Source organism: Anomalospiza imberbis, chromosome 4, assembly GCF_031753505.1.
Source record: "Anomalospiza imberbis isolate Cuckoo-Finch-1a 21T00152 chromosome 4, ASM3175350v1, whole genome shotgun sequence".
In the NCBI taxonomy this organism is placed as follows: domain Eukaryota; kingdom Metazoa; phylum Chordata; class Aves; order Passeriformes; family Viduidae; genus Anomalospiza; species Anomalospiza imberbis.
In genome coordinates this window covers 52,547,648-52,568,663 of record NC_089684.1, presented here as the reverse complement: position 1 = coordinate 52,568,663, position 21,016 = coordinate 52,547,648, and the positions used below count along the sequence as shown (strand labels likewise).

The 21,016-nt window shown below is 38.9% G+C and overlaps 1 long non-coding RNA gene across 1 annotated transcript; it reads left to right on the top strand.

Moving 5' to 3' along the window:
• The first annotated feature begins 1,954 nt into the window (after positions 1–1,954).
• LOC137472981 (uncharacterized) lies at positions 1,955–20,352 on the top strand. Its single transcript, XR_010998541.1, has 4 exons — positions 1,955–2,511; positions 6,245–6,428; positions 14,577–14,724; positions 19,838–20,352. It is a non-coding gene; the product is annotated as an uncharacterized lncRNA (long non-coding RNA).
• The last annotated feature ends 664 nt before the right edge of the window (positions 20,353–21,016 follow it).

Sequence of the window (21,016 nt, the reverse complement as noted above, 5' to 3'; positions counted from 1 at the left end):
GGCAACCAGTCATCAATAAACTGATCTGTGAAAAGGGAGGATCCTTGATTGCGCTGTGTTCCTCTTTTCCTCCTCTTTTTTTTTTTTTTTTTTTTCTCTTCTATTAGCAATTTTACAGCTTATCATGTAAGTACCTTCTTTCTGACTACTGGATGATTTCTCTTCTTTGCTGTGAACTATTACTAATGACTATCAACTCCACAGGCTCACCTCCCTGTGTTTTGATTCCCTTATTTTGCATGGCTCAGTAACCTACATGTTTTCTTGCTCATAGTGTGAGGTTCATCAGCATGTGCTCAAGTTTTATGGTCTGTGGCACTGTGTCCTACCTGTCAGGATATTAGCTTGTAAAGAGTCACTAAATGTTTGCTTCTGAGTTCTAAGCGATTCCAGCAAACAATATTATTTTTGACATAGAATAATACCCTACCTCCCTCTTTGTTCACTCATCCCTTCCTAAACAGGTAAGAGGAGAAGAAGCAGCATTCCACTTGCTGCAGATCTCAGCAAGTTTCATTCCTCCCCAGAAGGCTGAATATATGCTCAAAAATGCATTTCAATTCCTATTATTACACAGGTCTATAACATTGTTGTATAGGAAATTAGCAAATTTATCTCCTGTTATCCCTGAGTGCCTTGATTACTTTTGTTCTTGGCATCTTGTTTCTATGCTAAATTAGTGATTTATCCTCTTCTCTTTTAATAATTGAATACCTTCTGAATTATCATTTTTGTCTGCCCCCTTAAGCAGTGAGGTGCAGGTGACACTAGAAGGAACTTTCCTCTAAAATATGTTAGTCTTGCACAAAAATCCTCTATTTAACTCCCTTTTTCCCCCAGCAGTTCACTTCCACAGCCTTACATACTGCTTCCTTCACAGAAAAGCTAAAGACTGTCCCTGGATGTGGCCCTTGCATGTTCAATGTCACTGCAGGTTCTTTGTGAGCCATCTGCAGTCTGTGCATCCATGATGCAACCTTAGAGTGCTTAAAAGTTGCATCAAATAGCGGCCAGCCATGGGGTATTTGTATCCTTAAAACCATATTGCTCTGTCAAGGTAACTTCTGCAGTTTCTCTTAATACCTATTAGTGCCTGAGTGCTTTCCCTGTTTGCTTTGGTTTTCATATGCTCTAGGTCCCTTCTGACTTCAAGCAGAAATAAAACCTGGTCTGTCCACTCACACTCACTGGTCCATCTCTGTCTACAACATATGAGACATACAATGGTGTCTGGAAGGAAAATATCTCACTCTGCTTCTCGAGTTTTCTTGTGAAATGCTTGGTGCCTTGTTTTTTTTCTTTTTTCTTCTCCCCTTTTCTTTGAGAAGCAGATATTTCAGAGCAGAGTAGGCTGAGGGTTTGAAGCCTACAGTCTGATGGTATCAAAATGACTCAACTGGCTCCTTCTGCTAATTCAGAGCCCACTGCTCCATTCTATAACCCAGAGAGAAATCTAAGACAAGCCAAACACCACCAGTCAGCACTGCCATGTAAAAAATATGTGAGAGACTTGTCATCCTGCTAGAAGAGTAATAATCCTTCAACTCCTCTTCATTTAGATATCTCTTTGCTTTTTTGGGAGTCACTTAATCATAGGAGATTAAACACGTGCCATATGTATAAGTAATGCTGTTCCAGTGATTTAATGGGAGCAGACTGATTAAATCCTGTCAGGGATACAGTTGTCATCAGAACTGTCTTGAGATAATGAAGACACTGTCTTCAATGTCTTGACACTGAAGTAGAATCCACCACTCCACTACTAAATTACTAGACTTAGGAGTTGTTACCAAAATTAAGAGCAAACTCACCATACATCTAACTAGGTATATGACATGAATCTAAAATCTTGCCCTTTTCTGGGTCTTAGACATCAAGTATCAAACTATAAGAAGAATATTAGGATTTACCACTCTGAACCAATTCTGAGGTACAGCACTGCTACTGGGGTTTTTTTTTTAAAGCATGGATGAAAGGAATAATGCATCCTGTCTTTCAAAAAAACATGGAAAGCTAAAAACACTACCCTAACTTTTCTTAGAGTTAAACATCAGTGTGAGTCTGGAGGACCCAATTTACAGCTGATGTCTACCTGATATACCGAAAAAAATAATGTCTTACCAAACTGGGGAGTGACATAACCTCTAGTTCACAGTTCAGACACTGAGTAAATAAAATATTTTGTGTTGCCTTCTTTTGAAAAGTTGTTACTAATAGAGCTTCTTTGGTTTGCTTTTTAAACACCTGTAGAAAAAAAACTCATATAGACGCTACTTAAGCTGTCATGTTGCAAGCATCTTTAATCATAAATAAAACTTGTATATTCATGAGTTCTCAATTTCAGCCATCATATCAGTGACAAGTGCATTCTGAATCATATCAAGTGTATCAGCAGAAATTTGCCAGATGCACTATTTCTGACCATGAGTAGCAGCCATCAATGTCACCTGACAGAAATGGTGGAATGCACCTGTTTTTTGTTGCTGTTTCTGCTCCAAACTTTGATGAAAGGTGAGACTTTCATGAGCTTTTCTGGTTGCTATGATGCCATTTTTAATATGTTGCAGGGTTTTTACTCAACACTGACTTTTTATTTCTGTGTTTGTATCTGAAGTTGGCCAGCATACTTCACTCTTGGCCTTCCTTTGAGTTTTCAACACCCCTTGGTCCCGCTTAAATATAGAATTCTATTAGTATTTTTTTCTGTAAAAATGCCTCAGAGAGGTAGTATTTTAATCCCCATAGAAAACAACCATTCTCCACTGAGAGAATTTCAATTTCCAGAAACACTGAGGCTACATTTCTTTTTGACTAGATGATATCATTCCTAAAAGGAGTAATGCAGTATCCTGTCGAAAGCGTGCCTTGCTTCCAGAGCTATTTCCCAGCCTGCATTAAGGAGGTCATGCAGGGGAATTATGCACTCTGTATATGTTTCTCTGGGGAGCTGGAACAATGAAGATAGTTTGTCTGTAAAACCATGTTTTTCTGATGCCACTTAACAAAAGTTATCTTGGTGAGCTGCTGAAATCAAAGCTGCTCTCTGCAACCTGGCAGCTGACCACAGGCTGTTGTCTACCATTGGGCCCAAGATGTTTATCCACTCTTTGATTAGACCTATTAATAGATATATTTTTACTTTCCAGGTGATAACTGGTGGAATTTAGTAGTGCATCTATTTGTACCCAATCCCAATGTGCCTTCCCAATTCTACCCAGTCTGTGCTTCCTTACTCTCCCTTTCAACTTTTACTATGGCTTTGAAATTAATTCTTCATGTTATTGAGTCCCCATTACCATAAACCAGTGAAGTGGAAGCCCCCATCTCTCAAAGGAACAGCACTTCATCCTACTTCTACCTGCTGTGCTTAAATGTGGCCACTAACCTGAAACCACTTCATTCCTTTTCCAGTTCCTCTGAGATTTTATTTTTTTATCCAGTATATTAATTATTGTAATACAGTGGTTATCAAGCTGATTGACTCATAAATTTGGAATGAACCTATCAAATGTGTCCAGAAAACATGGAATGACTGGGATACTCTGCAGCTATGAAATATTTAAATAGCTTTATCTTACATTCTCTTGAGGGTAAATCTGTTGCTCTGGACGCTGCCTTGGGTAAATAGCTAGATTTTCAAAGACATCACAGTTTTTTAGCTTTAATTCATACCACAGCACAGACAGTTCAGTCCCCTCTGGGCTTTACAAACGTTCCTGTGAGTGCTTCCTGAACTCTCCTCGCATCCGTGCATGAGGTAACGCTGTTCGCTGCCTTCCCTCTGCCACTGACCCTTTGTTCTTCCAAACACAGCAGATGCAATGACTCCTCTAATGAGGAATATTCCTCCTAAAACATCAGTAAAAGTGACTGGGTGTTTTGGGTTTTCGCTTCACATCGGATAAGAGCAGGACTGATCACAAACAGGGGGTTTTGTGTTTCAGTTGAGGGGAGATAAATGAGGCTGTGTAAAGCACACCTGTTCTGCATCTGACTCTATCTGGAGTCCTTTGACTTTGTATCAGCTAATCAAATATTCATTTGACCAGAAAGAGAGGGAGCAAGCACAAGGGTGACACAGCATGACTGCCATGGCACCTTCTCACTTCTTGCCTCCTGTCATAGTCAAGTAACTCCTTGGTGCAAAATAAAGTAGCCAAGAACTGCAGGTCAGATTGCTTTGCTTCTCAAGGAATGCCACAGCCTCCTCTCAGGAGAATCATAGGCTTTACTGATACCTTAACCTAAGCCCGATTTGAGAATTCCCTCAGTCTCTCTGGTTCAATCTGGCCCCTTCCCAAAACAATTTTTAGCTTAGAGATAAGGGGACTCATATAGAAAACACAGATTTGATTGCCTTCAGGCAGAAGACAGAATGGGACTACAGACTCTCCAATCATGGAAAATTGCTGTGTGCTAAACTATGGTTGACAGCAAGTCATTAGCAACATATAGAGCCTTATTCAAAGTTTGTGTCTACTTCTGGGGAGACCTTAACTCTTGTCAAGAGTCTGAAGAAGTACATGTGGACATACAGGTCCTTCCTGTGTCCTAGGAGAGCTCAGATGGAAGTTACATCACAGCTGCCACCCATGCTGAGACAGGTTAAGGCACGTGAGAAATGCTGGTGCTGGAAACAGCTCTCAGTGCACTGAGAGGCTAGGCAGAAACTGAGTTTGGCTTCTGATCATTCAGATGTTGACATTAAGCATGTAAAGCAGCAGCAACTGTAGCTTATTGCCTAACTCTTTCAGGGATCCACCCTGGTCCTATGTTTGTTGTAGGCCAGAGAAAAATCTTTGAGGAAATGCAACTAATTTAAATTTAATTATATCTGCAGGTTGATTTCATGTGAGAATTCTGACTTTTCAGTTCTATATTATAGTAATGCAATTATTATTCTATTAATATATTTATAATCTAATTTACTATTTCAGTGTTAGTGAATGGAACTTCTTCACTGTAGGCTGAATATTTCCAAACTGACATTTTATGAAAATTTATTAATTTAAATTTATGAGATTACATGTCTGTGTAAGCAAGTTCACACAAGAAAAAAAGAAAGGGAAAGGGAAGAAAGACAAGGATAGAAGTGTGGTTGTCATGTAACTTAAAGTTTCTTTTTTGTGTATGTTCATTCAGATTTAGATACATTGACAATTGCCATGATTTAGCTTTTTTGTCTATAACATTTTTTGCCTATAAAACATCTACAGTGATTACATTTTGCAAACATGTCATTCTGTCAAATTATTCTTCCTATTCTTATGTCCCACTTTCATTTTTCTCTCCATGTTGCTTGATGCCCTGCCTTAGGGCCACATAATGGATTTTAAGAACGTAGTTTAGCTGATCCTAGTTGTTCCTAGTATTTTTACTACCATAATCCAACATACTTGAAAAATAATTAAAGTTAATGACAGTGGTTGAAAGCAGTGGGTGCTGGTGATGGATGTGCCCCACATCACTCAGAGCATGTGCACACACACCCTTGTCAGAGCCAGAAACTCTCCCTGGGTCAGAGGCAAACCACTTGCCTTGCCATTCTCCATGGGGTGATTTTCATGCCCAATTTCAAATGCAAAGCAATACACCATGAAACCACAGGGAATCATTTAAACTTGTTTTGACCTATCTATTAAAAACACCAGAATCTCAATAAAGTGAAGCTTGTATTCATAAACAAAGGAAATGTTGTTTTGCCCGTTCCTTTTGAATCTGTGTCAAAAAATAATTTACAAGCAGTATTTCCTCAGTCTTTCAATAAAAACCTCATTTGTTATTCTCTTTTTTCTTAAGAACAATTTTATTAAGTTGAGATCTCTCTGATGGGAAATGAGTGAAATTATCTTCAGGCCCCTATCCACATCCTCTGCAAGATCCCACAACAAATTCTTGTGGTTAAATAATTTCATCTGTTATACTGTGTCCTGAGGTACCAGGTTTGTTGTCACAATGCCTGGCTTTGCCCCTCAATATTAATGTATTTTTTATTAAATAGTCATGATGTTTACTTCTGGAAAAGATTGCATTAATTCAAGAACAGAAAAATCAAGCCAAGTAGAAATAACACTGTTTTGACTACCCAGAGTATTAGGAAATAACAGAATAAAATCAATCTCTAGCAGCAATATTGGCTTTTGGAGGAAGGAGAAGGATATGTGGCTCTGAAACTATTAAATGAGGTAAATGCATAATTTGGAAGAAATGAGTGTTATATATTTATTTTAATATTTCACTTCAGGGGACTACAGGTTAAAGTGAATGTATTGTTTATGGCAAAACTGGACTGACTAAGCTGGAAACCTGAATTCTCTATTTAATTGCAAGAAAGATATGGCACAGATAAGAGCCAGGCAGTATTTTCATGTCTCTTCACCAGTGATTTTTGGTTCTGAACAAACAGAGCATCCTGTCCTCTGGAGCTGGTACGTACTGGAGGCTGCTCCAGCCTAAGGCAGTGGAAGACTGTGCAGCAGACCCCCAGTGACACTTGAACCACAACAATACCAAGAGGGACATGTGTGCATGGAGTTACAACTTCATTCATGTTTTGGGGATATTATCCTGCTGGAACTGCTGGCAAACACACAGTGATGTTTTGGGTTTTTTTTCTTTATATTGGCCATCTGGTAGAACCTAAACCTCATCCCACTGAGTCCTGTTTCATGTAAGTACTGCAGTGTCTCTTTCCTGGAGTGATCTGTGCTAGTGGTTAATAAACATGCAGAGAAATTACACAGAGAAACAGGGGAGCTCAACAAAAATGACAGTGGAAATAGGCAAACAGGGACTTTGTAGAGATTTTAGCCTTCAGCCAACCAGTAGTAAACAGAGGTCTCATGGCAAGAGTAAGGGCAGACAAGAAGTAGGGGTTCCAGCCACATCTTTTAGCATTTGTCCCCGTGTTGAAACTGACAAAGATGATCAAATTTGAGTTTCAGTTGGGTCAATGATACCTGAGTGCTGAGTTCCAGACTGAAATGTGCATTGGTGATCCTCAGCCTGGACTCAGTCTTTGCTGGTTTGTAAATGCTAATTTAAAGAGATAAGTCTGAAAGATAATTTCTATCTTTCCACCTAGGATAATGACAGCTATTTTTGGCCTTCCCTTCATGCTAAGGCACCTGATATACTGTTACTAAGTTATTAGTATTTTACCAATAGAGGAGTATTGGTTTATATCCAACAGGTTCCTACCTCTTACTGCATTTGCTTGTGGAAGTAATTGTGGGACTCCATATCATAGTCAGAATAGTTGGCAATACAGACTTTGGAGGAAGTTTAAAAAGTCTGGTAGCTGCCTTGCTGTTGGCATATCTGTTGACTGAGATATAATAATGGGACATCTGTGATATCAGGAAATGGGAAGCTGCAGGCCATTCTATTTTATAAGAAACCTTTTATGGTTGCTAATCAAAGTGTATTCAAATAAATTCAAAGTTATTCAACTTTGTTTTTACAAATTTAGCTGTTGGTATTTTCTGATATAAATACTACGATAATGGGACAATTTTCTGTGCAAAGACAGCAATAAGCAAATGAAGTGTTTCAAAAATGATGAATTAAAAATAGGCTGCAATGATAAATAAGATGGACATGTTGACTTGTGTTTAGGGAGGTTTGTTTTCTGTAAATGAGGCAAACAAATCAAGGGTAATTTGCAGTCACTGTGCTTTGCAAATCGAGAATTGGTAGTAAAACAGCTGTTGATATTAGCAATGACTACAGTGTATAATGTTACATACGGATGGACTACAATCATAAACACATCTACAGAGATGATCCTCCTCAGGAACTTCCAGCCAGATAGAAAACAAAGGTATCTGGAAAATGGATTTGTCAACTATGGTGGCATTATTATCTGTGAGCTTTGCAGCAGGAGTCCTCACTGGGTAGAGGGAAACCTCCCCAGAACAGCACAGAAAGAAGTTACATTGCCTCTTTCCAAGTACCCTTCCCTGCTATTAATTGCCTCTGTGTGGTAAGAGGGAGATAATGGTATGAGAAACAGGCAAAGTCAGATTTGTCAGCTGAAGAGACAGGAGTCAAATCACTAGCAGATTAAATTGTAACTGGGAAACTGGGCATGACAATGGAAGAATTCCTGTCTAGTCTTACATTCCTGTACAGTATTTCATGTATTTGTGGAGATAGGACCAAATCTATTCACCTTTTTCATTTGCAGGTATAAATTCTCCCTTTATATTTTGTTATTTCCTTCATGGGCCATAGTTTCCCTTTGCTCCTGTATAGAGCTGATCCGCTAAATAGCATTAGGGAGGGGGACTCACAACACACATCCATGGATTTGGATACTTTCAGGTTAATTCCTCAGTCTGGGTCTTGAGGGTTAACTCCCTGCTATATCCAGACTCTGTCAGTTGTCACACAGGCTTCCACTTGAAGTTCTGAAAAATTTCTAATGAACCTTGAAATCACATATGTGAAGTTAGTAAATCATAGCAGAGACCACAGCAGATTCTAGTAGAGGACAGAAGTGCTCTTGAGCTTGGAACAAACTCAGGAGCTGAGCTGAGCCCATGTTTTCTTACAAGAGTGCTGGGAATATCATTGCAACATCAGGCAGAAGTCAAAATGCCTCAGCATAGGTCAGCATTGGTTCCTGGCAGTTTGGTGGAGGCATTTCAGAGGAGAAGGACCTGGCTGCTACCTGTGACATTTGTTTTACCTCAGGAGATTAGATGAATTCTGACTCCATGGTACCTCTGTGTACTGCAGCAACTGTAAAAGTAAGTTAAGCAAGGCTTGATATTCTTCCAAAATATATGACAATCCAGCTAATGCCAAGAGCTGTATTTATTAAATGCTGTTGTGTAAATCTGACTTCCTGTACAAAATAACAGTATGATATAGATGTATAATAGTAAATTATGTATGTCTTCAGATTACAAGGATGTCTTCTCTTTATATACTTTTAGATCAGTAGCAATGCTGTTGCTTGACATGAGAATTATGCATCCATCTCTTCAGGCTAGGTTCAGACATGGAGTCCAGGAGGTAAGTGAGCCTATATCAGTTATTTTCTTATAATAAGATTGTTTATCTTTCATCTAAGTGCGAGATAATTTACAGCTTTCTGTCCATATGCTGATGTGTGAATTATTCAGCATTGTAAAGTACAGCTTGTGCTTTCTCACTACTCATAGCTTTCCTCAGAAATTTCCTCAAAGCAGCATAGCCTCATAGGAAAGCAGAGAGAAAGGATTTTCAGGGGACCCCTGTTGGGAAGCAAGCTCAGCTCTACCTGTCAGTCCCCACAGAATTTGGTTCTGACAGAGGAAGATGCTAATTTCTCACCATGGCCATCAGCCAGTGATTTATGCTACTGGAGCTCAGACAAACAGCCAAACCATATTTCTTTTTCCTCTCACTAAATAAAAAAAAAAAAAAACAACCAACAAACAAAAGTTCTGAATGTAATAAGAATTAGGTATGCAGGAGGTGTTTGTGTCAACCAGTGTGTTGATCCCTGTACAGCAAAAGCTCGAGGCTGTGGTACCCACTTAACCTGGTGAGTAGTGACCCTGCAGAGCAGCTGGTGTCTTCACCACATGGTGTGGTGATGAGGATATGATGGGATTCATTACTGGCTGAGCAGCAAGAACCAAATCCCCTGGGACTGGGGATGTCTGTGTCCTGAGCACATTTCACGTGTGCCATGCAGCCCTAATTCCACAGCTTTTACTACCAGTGCTACTTAGGCAACCCCAAAATCAGCTATGACTGAGTACTGGTACATGTTCAGCCTCTATCAAATGTAAAGAAAAACATAATATCTTAGACCACAGTAAAATAGTTTTGTGCCAAGACTCAAATATTGTTGTTATGTGTCTGAGCACTGAGAATAAAAGCAGTCAGATGGGCTGGATTTATGCATTCATGTTGCTGGGTAGTCTCATCCTTCATCATACATATGTAGGCAGGTAAAGGCAGGACCTCTGCCCCAACCTACTTGCAGTGAGGTGGGAAGCTCTTCACATAACCTATACAAGATTCCATTTGCTCAGCCCTGCCACAGACTATTGGATAGAGGGAAAACCCAACAGAGTGTCTCAGCTCAGGACAGGCAAAATCTCCATCCTGCAGTCAGAGCTCTTAGAGGATTTCTGTCTATCTGCTCAGAAAACAACAGTGTAGGTAACATCTGAGCCATCTGTACCTAAAAGCACATTGCAGTCAAGCCTTTATGAAACTTTGGCTAAACCTGCCAAAGCTGAGTGGTGAACAGCTCTTTTTCAGTGATGAAACTCAAAATAAATCAAATGCTTACCAGGGCACTGACTTCAACTGTGAGTATGAAAGTGCCATCAATAAAAGACCCAATGTGATTTAAAAATCCCTCTTGTGGTGAGTCAGGCTCCATCCAGTCTTTCAGAAGTCTGTCGTCTTTGTGTTCTGTGTTGCTCAGTTGACTCCTTACCTCATGCTCCAGGCCTGAAAGCATTTTCCACTGCATGATCTGATATGGAGCAATTTCCAAAAATCCCTGCAGGGGAAACAGAGATATCTGATGTCCCCAGCCTGCCCTCAAATGTAAATTTACATTTTACAAACCACAGAAGCTCATAATCCCTCAGTATCCTTTGTAATGCCAGGTTGTCTCCCCAGCTTGTGTTAATGTGCACTAATGAGGAACAGGCAATAGGTTATTTGGAAGGCAGATAAGCAAAAAGCATGTCCTTCCAGATCTTTTAGAATATGCTATAAAAAAAGGCCAAATTGTTTTGCTGGGCTGCAGTGTTGTGTTTTAAGTCTGCTCCTCCTGTTCTTTCAGGGATTAGTGACTGCACGGGTGGGGTCACAGGATGAGTTCTTAGTGGGGTGTGAGGGCATTTAGGGTCATCAGGTCACTCACTGGGATGCAGCAGCTTGGGGAGGATACCAGGTTGTTTCTAGGGTGGTGGTGAAGGAAATGTGGTTTTAGGGGGTTGTAGGCGGGTGTGTTGTGTTGGTGAGTGATCCTGGGGTGTTGGGTTGAACTCAGCTTGCTGCTGTCTCTGGCACAAACATTACCTCTGAATAATGTGTTAAGGAAAAGGTCTGTAGGTAGTCCTGGCTAGGGCCTGTCCCTATACTTCCTTTTGCTGAACCTCTATGGCAGAAACCTGTGAAAGACCTTTGGGACTTTCCCAGCCTTTGTTCCCTCAACTATGCCCATACTTTATGCTACATGGACTGCAAGGGGAAAAAATCAAAAATAAGTGTGTACTCTGGCCACAAATCCTGTAAACAGAGTCCAGCAGTCCAGATGGGGGGTAGGATTACAATGTGGGATTTACTGTCCCCAACTTGTTTTATGTGTTTGGTCCTTTGCCATTCATTTATCAAAGGGGAAGACGCAGAAGTATCTTTCATTCTGCGCAGTTCTGTTCTGTGTTTGTACTAATGAACCAAGTCCTCTTTCTCTCTCCCTTTGGATAGGTCAATCTTTGAAATGCAGCCCTGGATGATGGACTAACCTCATCTTTCCTTGGTTATCTCCTTGCTTCATTTTGCAGTCTATAAACCTACAGTTTATTTGTCTTTTGCCTTAAGTCATATGCTTTCCCCTCCATTTAATTGCTTGAGCCTGCATTCATTGAAGCTACTGGAATTGTTCTCACAAGGGACACAGTAACAACCCAGAGATCCCCACACCCAAGCACAAACAAATAGATGTCACAGATTCTGCTGTCACCTTGCTGAGAAAGGCAGTGCAGGGTTCAAAATATCCACTGCTGAACTTGCGTGCCTAAAGTCCACTGAAATCACTTGAAGCAGATAACAAAATATCACAAACTTTCCCCCAGGAGGGAAAGTGGTAAGATTGATTTGACATAAAAGACTAGCTATCATTATTAATTCATAGTTTGGCAGATCTTGGGAATTTTAAGTGAATGAATAAATTCTGTATTACAGAATGTCCTTTGTGAAATTCATGATTAAAAAAGAATATTTTAAATTATGGTTTTGTAAAGCCTCATGAAATTCTCTTTGAGAATGTTATTAATTGTCCTGCTTTAGAAATTGCATTTCTGTTTTAGGTTGCCAAAATTTGTTGCCAAAATTTGCAAAGCCAACAGAGTTGGGGGAACTGATAATACTGTGAGCCTTAGGTACACTGTGCATAATAGCTATGGGCAGAGCTTTGCAGAGTTTGAACCTGTTCCCCACCAAGCCAGGGTGTCTTGGTTTCTGTTATTTTATCTGTTCATTCTGTCTGCTAAAAGAACAGAAGTGTCTGGGCTCTGACAAAAATATTAATGTAAAGGCTATGAGCTCAAATTCTGCTTAACCAGAGTTCATAAATGTAATATATGAGTTAAATGAAGTTTATTTTGAGATTTGTTTCACAAAACATCCATGTTTTGGAGCATAAGGAAAAAAACAGACTAATATAATGTTCTTGAGAAATTCTAAAATGTTGGAGTTCCTGAGCCTGAACTTTTTCCCCTTTGTCAAAATTGATTCCATAACCACCCCTGTAGCGTGCTGCCCTAGGAACAAAATGCAGCGTGATTAATGCACTGAATTCCAGGAACATGCTTACACAGCTTATTGAAAACCACTGCTCTGGCAAACACCTATTACAGCATTGCATAAACAGCTTCTCCACAGCCACCCAGGGCACTGGTTTTGGCTAGTGACTGGGTCACAGCAGGAGGGTTAGAAGAGCAGTAACTTTCCAAACAGCAGGAGCTGGGTGACTAGCTGGGCACTACTTCTTTATTACATTTATTACAAATTTATTACAAATCCCACTAGTCAAAGGGGCTCAGAAGTATCCCCAAACAATGAGTGCAGGCTGGTGTTGCTGTGTGGTAATTCCCTGCTGAGACAAAAAGTCTCTGAAACCGCTGAGCAGGTGCCAGTGTGAGCCTCAAATCCAGGCCTTGTAGCTTTAATTTGAGACCAGCAAAGAGTGTCTGACAAAGCTACAGAAGCTGCCCTTTTATTCTTACTTTCCTCTAGGCAAGAAAGTTTGTGAATGTCTGCACCTCTCACTTTGAGCATGACTATGTAGATGGCTCCTTGAAGTGCTGTCCCTCACCAAAGAATAAAACTACTGGACATGAATGACAAAAATATATTAAAATGTGACTTTATTCTGGGCACTGGTTGTATTTCAATTGGAAAGGAAAGAAAGAACATGTTCCTAAATAACTTGTGTGTGAGATCCTGCTCACAGTAGGCACCTATTTATTTGCTTGAGAATGAAACTTTTAGACTCCAGCAGCTATAATGGGAGCTTTAAACATTTACTCACTCATTTCATCTGGAGCAGTCTAAATGGACTACCTGGAGTCTACATCTGAAGCTGTATCTCACAGACTACTGGCTAAGCTGGTGAAGAGAGCCTTCAGAGTTTCAATTTCTTGGCATTAGAAAAAGGGGAGTGTTTCTTAGTATTTTTAGTAGTAAAACAATTTGTTAACATGCTGTCTGTGCCTCATCTAGAAAATCACAATAATACAATAATTAAATGAAAAGACAGGTTTTGAGTAACATCATCTTTGATATTCATCCAGATTTTTTCTTACTAAACTGAACATTTAAAAGTAATCTACTACATATGTATTATCCTTTAATAAAGATAGATCAAAATAATATATCTTATAACAGTCTTATACTCTTCTAAGAAAGAGAGATGAGAACTAGTTAAGAAAACAAGGACATATATTTTGCAATGAATTTACTGTTTAAGGAATTCTTTCTATTTTATACAGAGGCATAATGAATACTCTTTAATGTGTTTTGCAAGAGTAAAAATAAAACCCATCAAAACAAGAGAAAAAAGCCAAAAACAGGAGAAAAAAGGGGGGAAAAAGCATAACAAGGGAAAGCCAGGTTGTGTTTATGGCTAAAACATTCTTTTCCTGGACATTTCCAGTTGCAAGACCATTATTTATTTTTATTCCATGCATTTGAAAATGAGATTAATGTTGGTACCCAGGATTATGCAAATGCCAGGTTTTTTCAGAGCAACACACTGTATTTCTTGATTTGTGGTCAAAGAAATAGATGTCCTGATGCAGCAGTCTTTAATCTCTATTTCATATGGTCAAATTTCTGCTTATTCTTTTTGACTTTACTGAAGTTTCTTTTCATGAGCATCTTCCCACCACAGAATATAAATAATTTACTGATTTTATGTGTTAATTTAACATTGAAATTACCCATTATTTCCTTTGGCTCCTGAATGAGCTGAATCCTTATTCTTTTGTCTTCAGTGTGACCACTTTGGTACACACTGAGCCATGACAAGTGTACAAAGGTCCAGAGTCAACATTTTCTTTCACTTGACTTGCTTTAATAGTTTCCATAGAGGTTAAGAATTTGAACAGAAACATGTAATTACAAATATTATGCAATAAACTACTTAAAACTAATGCAGTAAAAGCTTTTAGGTCTAGTAAGCAGTATTAAAATTACAGTAATTAATTTTAGATTACATAATAAGAATTTTCTTTCTTTGAAAAAGAAATTTCTTTTTAATCAACCCTGCAGCAGGGTTATTTGCTTGCTGACTGCTTCTCCTATCAGGTTGCTCTTTTTTCTTCTTTCTTTCTCAGCCAGTTTTCCTAGAAATTGCATCCAGAGACACATTTTTGGGTCCATTTCCATTAAGAGTTTTACACTGTTTTGGTCAAGCATCCCTGACCATAGCAGGAGCTCCTGCATAATAAAGGTGGTAACTGGAGCATCCTCTTCCCAACCAAGGTGGGGAAAAAAAAGGATAAGCAGCTATCCTCATTAGCCTTGGAAAATCATTTACCTGAACTGTAGCCTGAGTGGGATGCTACCATTGTTACTGAACTTAAGTGTTGCTAAACCCTCTCTATATCCTTTGCACCCTTGCCCTTTTGCAACCCTGGTCCTTGTGTAAATAATTCTAAACTGATTCTAATTCAGTTTTCCTATGTATGCCTCATCTATGTGATAAGTAACAGAGTGAGCCTTGTCATGAAACTCTGTCAAAGCTGTGCTTACCCAAATTGACATTAAAACCTGATTTTTGCCAGTAATTTTGATAGTGATTGTTTAAGCATCTGACACCAGTCTTTCACAACATGCATCAGATCTACTTCAGCAAAAGATTCTGACAATCTTTGGGTTTGTATATATTTTTAAATTACTTTTTGAATTATTTGTTCACTTTCCCTTTGGAACAGAAGGAACATTTAGGATCCATTGCTTACAATTATGTGCAGACTTAAATAATATTGCCCTAATTTTCCCTTTCCATTCATTCTGTAATGATGCCTTTTGCCTGACCATCTCTGATTGAAAGCTAGTTTGCTACAAACTTAATATATTTAACAGAATCAGAAACATTAATTTCTCATGGCTGGTCTGACTCAAAGTTAGGAGACTTCCCATAAAGGGTCTAATTTCTTGTAGCTGAAGGAAAACTGCCAGTAAGTGGGTGTGTTGTTTGGGTTACATTAGTCTATAAATTCAGATTTTTATTTTTTCAAAATCCAAAAAATTAGGTCTGAAGTTTTGCTATTCAAGTAGTGACTGCTGCTTTATTTGAAGATGTGAAGAAGCCTCTAAGTTTTTTTGCTTTTTAATGAAGACTCTGACCTTAAATTAATTTTTTTACTGCTATTAGGACTGCTTAAGACCTTAACCATTTAGTGCCATTGGGGTTGTGTGGTTGCCTGTTGAAACCTTCCCATAAACTATTTCAGGAGTCAAAGGAAATTTGAAGTAATAATAAATTGAAGATAAAGCCTGTGACTTTTGGCAGTGCTTTGGATATTGGTGCTTTGATGATGTAAGCACAAGTGAATACCCAAAAAAGAAAACAATTGATCTGGAAGGCTGCTCTTGAGCCTCGTGCTGCTTGATTTCACTTAATAACAGTTAATTTAATTTCTTTATTAGCACTGGATTTTAAAATGAATAGTTTTACTTTAGAGGGGAAAAAGCAATAAATCTGGACAGAACTGATCAGAATGTCTACTTATCTGTCATGAAACTTAGTGAACACAGGAGTAGTATTAGAAGAAGAGGATGGAATTCTGTTATTGAGAAGAAAATACACAATAAAATGGAAACACTAACCTTTGTGTTACTAACGGTCCCCTAGAGCTATATTTCTATTTTAATTTTCACAGATTCCTGTGGAAGCATATATTTTGAGGTTCTTTCCTGTATACTTGATGTTTCTTACTCAGAATATTCCCCTAATGGTTTTCTGTTTTCAAATTTTCTCATGCTTTTGTAAGGTTATTAGTGGTGTGGTATGGTCTGTAATTGTCCTTTGGTTACATTCAGAAAGAATTATAAGCTTCTTCATTTTTCTTAGAAGCTTTTAGATATCCATTTGTATTTCAGTGCCAAAGTAATTACTGAGGCTGCTTTTACGTTGGTTTTGATCTTTTTGGGAAATCTTGACCAGCACACTTCAAATCTACAGCTAAATGTTTTCATGTTCAAGACTGCTTGACTCTTGATTTACTTTTAAAATGTACTTATTTATGCATTTGTGTTGGCTAACATAGTGAAACACAAATTCTGCAAGGCTACTGCTGTAAAAGGTAATTGGGAATGTTTTTATAAATACATTAACAGCAAAAGGAGGGCTAAGGAAAATCTCCATCCTTTATTGGGCACAGGAGGGAACATTGTCACCAAGGATGAGGAAAAGGATGAGATATTTTCTTTGCCTCTCCAAATGTCTCAGCCTGTCTCCACAGCAGAGGTGATCCAGTTCTCTGATCACCTTTGTGGCTTCCTCCAGGAGCACCCCAGCAGGTTCTTCCAGAGATCCAGAGAGGGACCCATAAGATCCTTTGTATATTGGGTCTTTCCTCATTAATTTGGGGTGGTGGAGCAGAACAACTGGACTCTCATTAATCTTGCAGGTTCAAAATTAAGGAAAGGGAATTGTCTGCATTTGCAGGCAGAGATTAAGACATTAAGTGTGACATTTACTGAGCTTAGTGTGAAGACAGTCCTAAGTGTCCGCACAGACCTATGTCTACATATATTAAACCTGTTTAGAATTCCTCTGCAGTCACTTTAGATTAAGGTGATAAGGCCAGCAGTAGCCAGGCAGCAATTCACAAAATTCAAAACCAGATATCACCACTTGCTCCTAGGAACCAGATCCCAGCAGTATCCACAGTCAGAAGGTGGCTGCAATGGAAGCTTTGGTGGCCATCTCAGAGGCAGAGCCCTCCTCACAGAACAAAGCAGATCAGCCCTATCTGAGTTATCTCAACTCAAACTGTGCCAATCACCCCTGAAGTGCTTGAGAAAATCTGCAGGGAAGAGTGCTGGAAGGTCTGGTGGTTTTGCACCAAGAAACTCGTGCTTCCAGACCTAGACCTTGACCCCTTGGAGAGAGACACTGCCCAGATTCACAACAAAGAATTATTTCTGTCCCTGAGGAGCTTATGTGCTGACTGTGAAACAAAAGACAGAATTACGAGAAGATAAGTGTTAAAGGAATGGGGAAATATAAATGAAATCCCTGAAAACAAAGGTAAGAAATTGCATAATGGAAGGCTATTTGTATTTGTTCCTAGGCCCAGTGCTGATCTTTTGCTTGAAAGATCAAACCAAGGATTTAATGAGATAACTTTCTGAAATGTTGTGGAACTACAGCCACAGAAAAAATTTTCTGAAGAAGCACAGGTCAAAAAAAAAACCAAACACCAAAACAATGTTATTATGCTAGCCTGCCTACTCTATTTTCTTGGATTTGATATAAATGTGACTTAGATTGTCTCTGAAAGCAGATGCATCTCACTTCTGCTTCAAAAAAAGCAACAATTCAAAGCCAGAGCAAATATCATCATTGTTTTAAAGCAATTTATCATCCAGCATTTACCTCTACCCATATGTCACTTAACTTTGCAGCAATTTGAACACCAAAATCTTCTCTAAAATATGTTTTATTTTGCAGACTAGCTTATTTTTTTATAAAGATATTAAATAAAAATCTAAAGCTATGTGGCCACACCATTAGATATCATTGCAATTGATGAACTGCCAACTCTCTTAAGGTATTGACTGGGTCTGGAGCAGTCTAATGAAAAAAATTATTTCAGCAAATTATGTTTCAGTTTCTATTACTTCATTGTTAGACTGGAAACATCAAGTCAAGTAGATCAATACTAATTGTCAGGACAGAGAACTTCACACAACATCTTGTAAAGAAAGGCAATAAATGTCCCCCTTACATTTCATCAATCTGATTATTTGATAGTAGTGAAGAGAAAATTTGATTTTAAAAAATGTTTATTTCCCATTTCTACAATTTACCTTGTTTACTAATACTATTAGTTTGATAAGCCAACGCTTGAGTGTCTTGGTTTTGCTTAAAACTTTATTTTTCTTTCAGTGTTAACTGTTTCTGCCATCCTTTGCAGTCAATTCTTTTTAGCCTTTTCCTTTTTCTTCCAGACTCTTAAGGAAGTTAGGAGTCTCTAAAGGAAAGTTCAGAGGCTTTTCTCTGTTTCAATGCTCACAGAAATGTGAGGAGGCTTTGGAACAAGCTACCCTGTGCCAGATTTAGTGTGGATCAGCTAATATATTTTAAGATCATTTTCAGCCTACTGACCATTTTTTTTCTCTTATGTTCCTCCAACACAAAGTTTACAATAAAAACTGATTTCATTGTTTTCATTTCGAAAAACCTTTATGACTTTCTCAGCCACTTGTCATCTTGAATTTCTACATTATGGATAAAATAAGTGAAAGAGAATCTAAAAAATTATCTCTTTATGTTTATGGTTAATGGTCTTCACTTCCAGACACCAAATATAACTTATCTGCAGGAGAATCTTATTCAGCCTCAGGGGAAGAGCACTGGGTCCCAGTAAGACACTAAAGAAAAAGCCTTACTACCTCAGACAGCTATCAGAATAGTCCAGAGAGATGTAAAAAAAACCAGGCACCTTCCCTATTGTCACCTGGACCAATTCACCTCTGCCTTCAAGAAGATAAGTGGAGTAATGGCTCACTGTCTCTTTTTCCTTTGTGGACTGAGAGCCAGAGATCCTTGACTTGCCCTTTTTGGGGGGTGCCTGCATGGCATTCTCTTGGCAAGTGGCCTGCTTAACCGTGGTTTGTGAGACAAGAGCACGGTGTGAACAGTTTATGATGTATCAAACACATAAAACTGCTGGAAGGTATTGACCCCTAACCCACCAAGTTAAAGGTGAAAGTGGCCAGATCAAAGAGTGAATAGGAAATTGCAAAGCTTTAGGAATGAAGGAAAAGACTAAAAAGAAGTATAAAAGAAACATGAACATTTTTAATAACACCAAAGATATTTGAGTGGAAACAGCAGGAGTCAAAGTTGCCCTGATGTCCTCTCTACCTTTGTTCAGTAGGATGGAGCAGCTGCCGTCAGATTCCCATGGGTAGGGAACTGCAGAGTGCAGCAGGTGAGGACCTGACCTGACCTGAACTGATCTCACACAGGTGTTTGGAACCTTGTGGTGGGCTTTCTCACTGGGATGGGGATCAGTGGGTTATAGGGTGTGACAAGGATTCATCCTGAGGTGCCAGTTTATTATATATTCCTCCATGGATAAACCTCTTCAGTCCTGATTGCTTTGAACTATAGGAACTGGGTATCTTTTCCTGTGAGAGTTTTTGTGGCTGTTCTTGAGCATCAGATAAGTGTAGAAGGAGTGATGTGCACTTGAAAGCACGGGAAGGGAGGTGTTTTCTGGTGGGCAGGAAAGAAGTAAAGACTCTGCACGTTTGTATCATCTGCCTTCCACTCTGCAGTTTTTCTCCCTTTGTGGAGATGATTGGTAGAGAACTCAGCAAGATGAATGTCTCTAAACAGTTTGTCTTCCTCCTGCAGACTTGTCAGTGGGAGTGAGTTCTGAGAGTTGTGCTGAAAATCATTTTGGAAGGAGGCAAATCAGGGCAGAAAACAGACAACAGCATTGGGAGATATCACTTACCTCATATACCCTGGCTAAATTTAATTTCAAGATGCAGTCACGCCATTAATGCCTGCTTTTATGGCAAACAGTCCACAGACCCACAGGAGGACAAGTAACTATTAGCTCTGAGGAAGTCCCAGGGCTGGAGGCTGAGGATGTACAGATAGAAGAACCACCCAATGCCAGTGACCAGAAGATATATGGATTTAATAGTGGTACTGAGTGGGAAACAATGGATATCCCTCACGGTAGAATGATACATTGGAAAGGAAAAAAAACTACCCTAAAATGAGTATGTTTTTTAAAGAGACATTTAACATGAGCAGACAATGAGGTAAAATGCTATTAAAATACATTATACTAAAAACTTATGCCTAAGAGGACCATTCCTACACCTTAAAGCTGGAATATCTGAACAGAAGAACGAAGTGAAAAACCCCAGACCAGTAAAAGTAGCAGTGGTATCCACTTTAAAAAAATACATAGCAAATAAAATACCAATGAACAGCAAAGCAGCCAGAAAAAAAGAAAAATATAGGAGCAACTTGGTGAAGACATAAATGCCTATAATCAAAACTTCTTCAAACGTATCAGAAAGAGGGAGTTTGCCAGAGTCAGTAGGATGAATAGACAATAAATGAAGCTTTGATCTTCATTTATTGCAAAGGAATGTGGGGGATTTATCACTGTTGCAGAGGAGCAGAGACCAGGATCATGGAAAATTGATCATGTCAGCCAGAATTATCATCAGCAAGCATTTCAGAAATCAATAAACTAAATGCAAAGCTCCTGATTAAAAAAAAAATCAGATCTGTGAATTCTGTAAAATCATAGACTTGACAAACCATTAAGCAAAAAACCTACCTGCTGCTTGACCCAGAATCAGGGGAATAAAAGAAATGGCAAATATGGTGCCATAATTCACTTAAACGTTGAGTCAGGTTGTCTTGGGAAGGACCTACCAGTTCTTTTGACTTTAGCACCAGCCAGATTGGCAAGGAGTGTAATGAGAAATGGAATTAATAAATACGCAGGAAATTAAAGATTTGGGATGAGTCACAGGAAATATAGTGAAATATAAGAAAATACGAAAT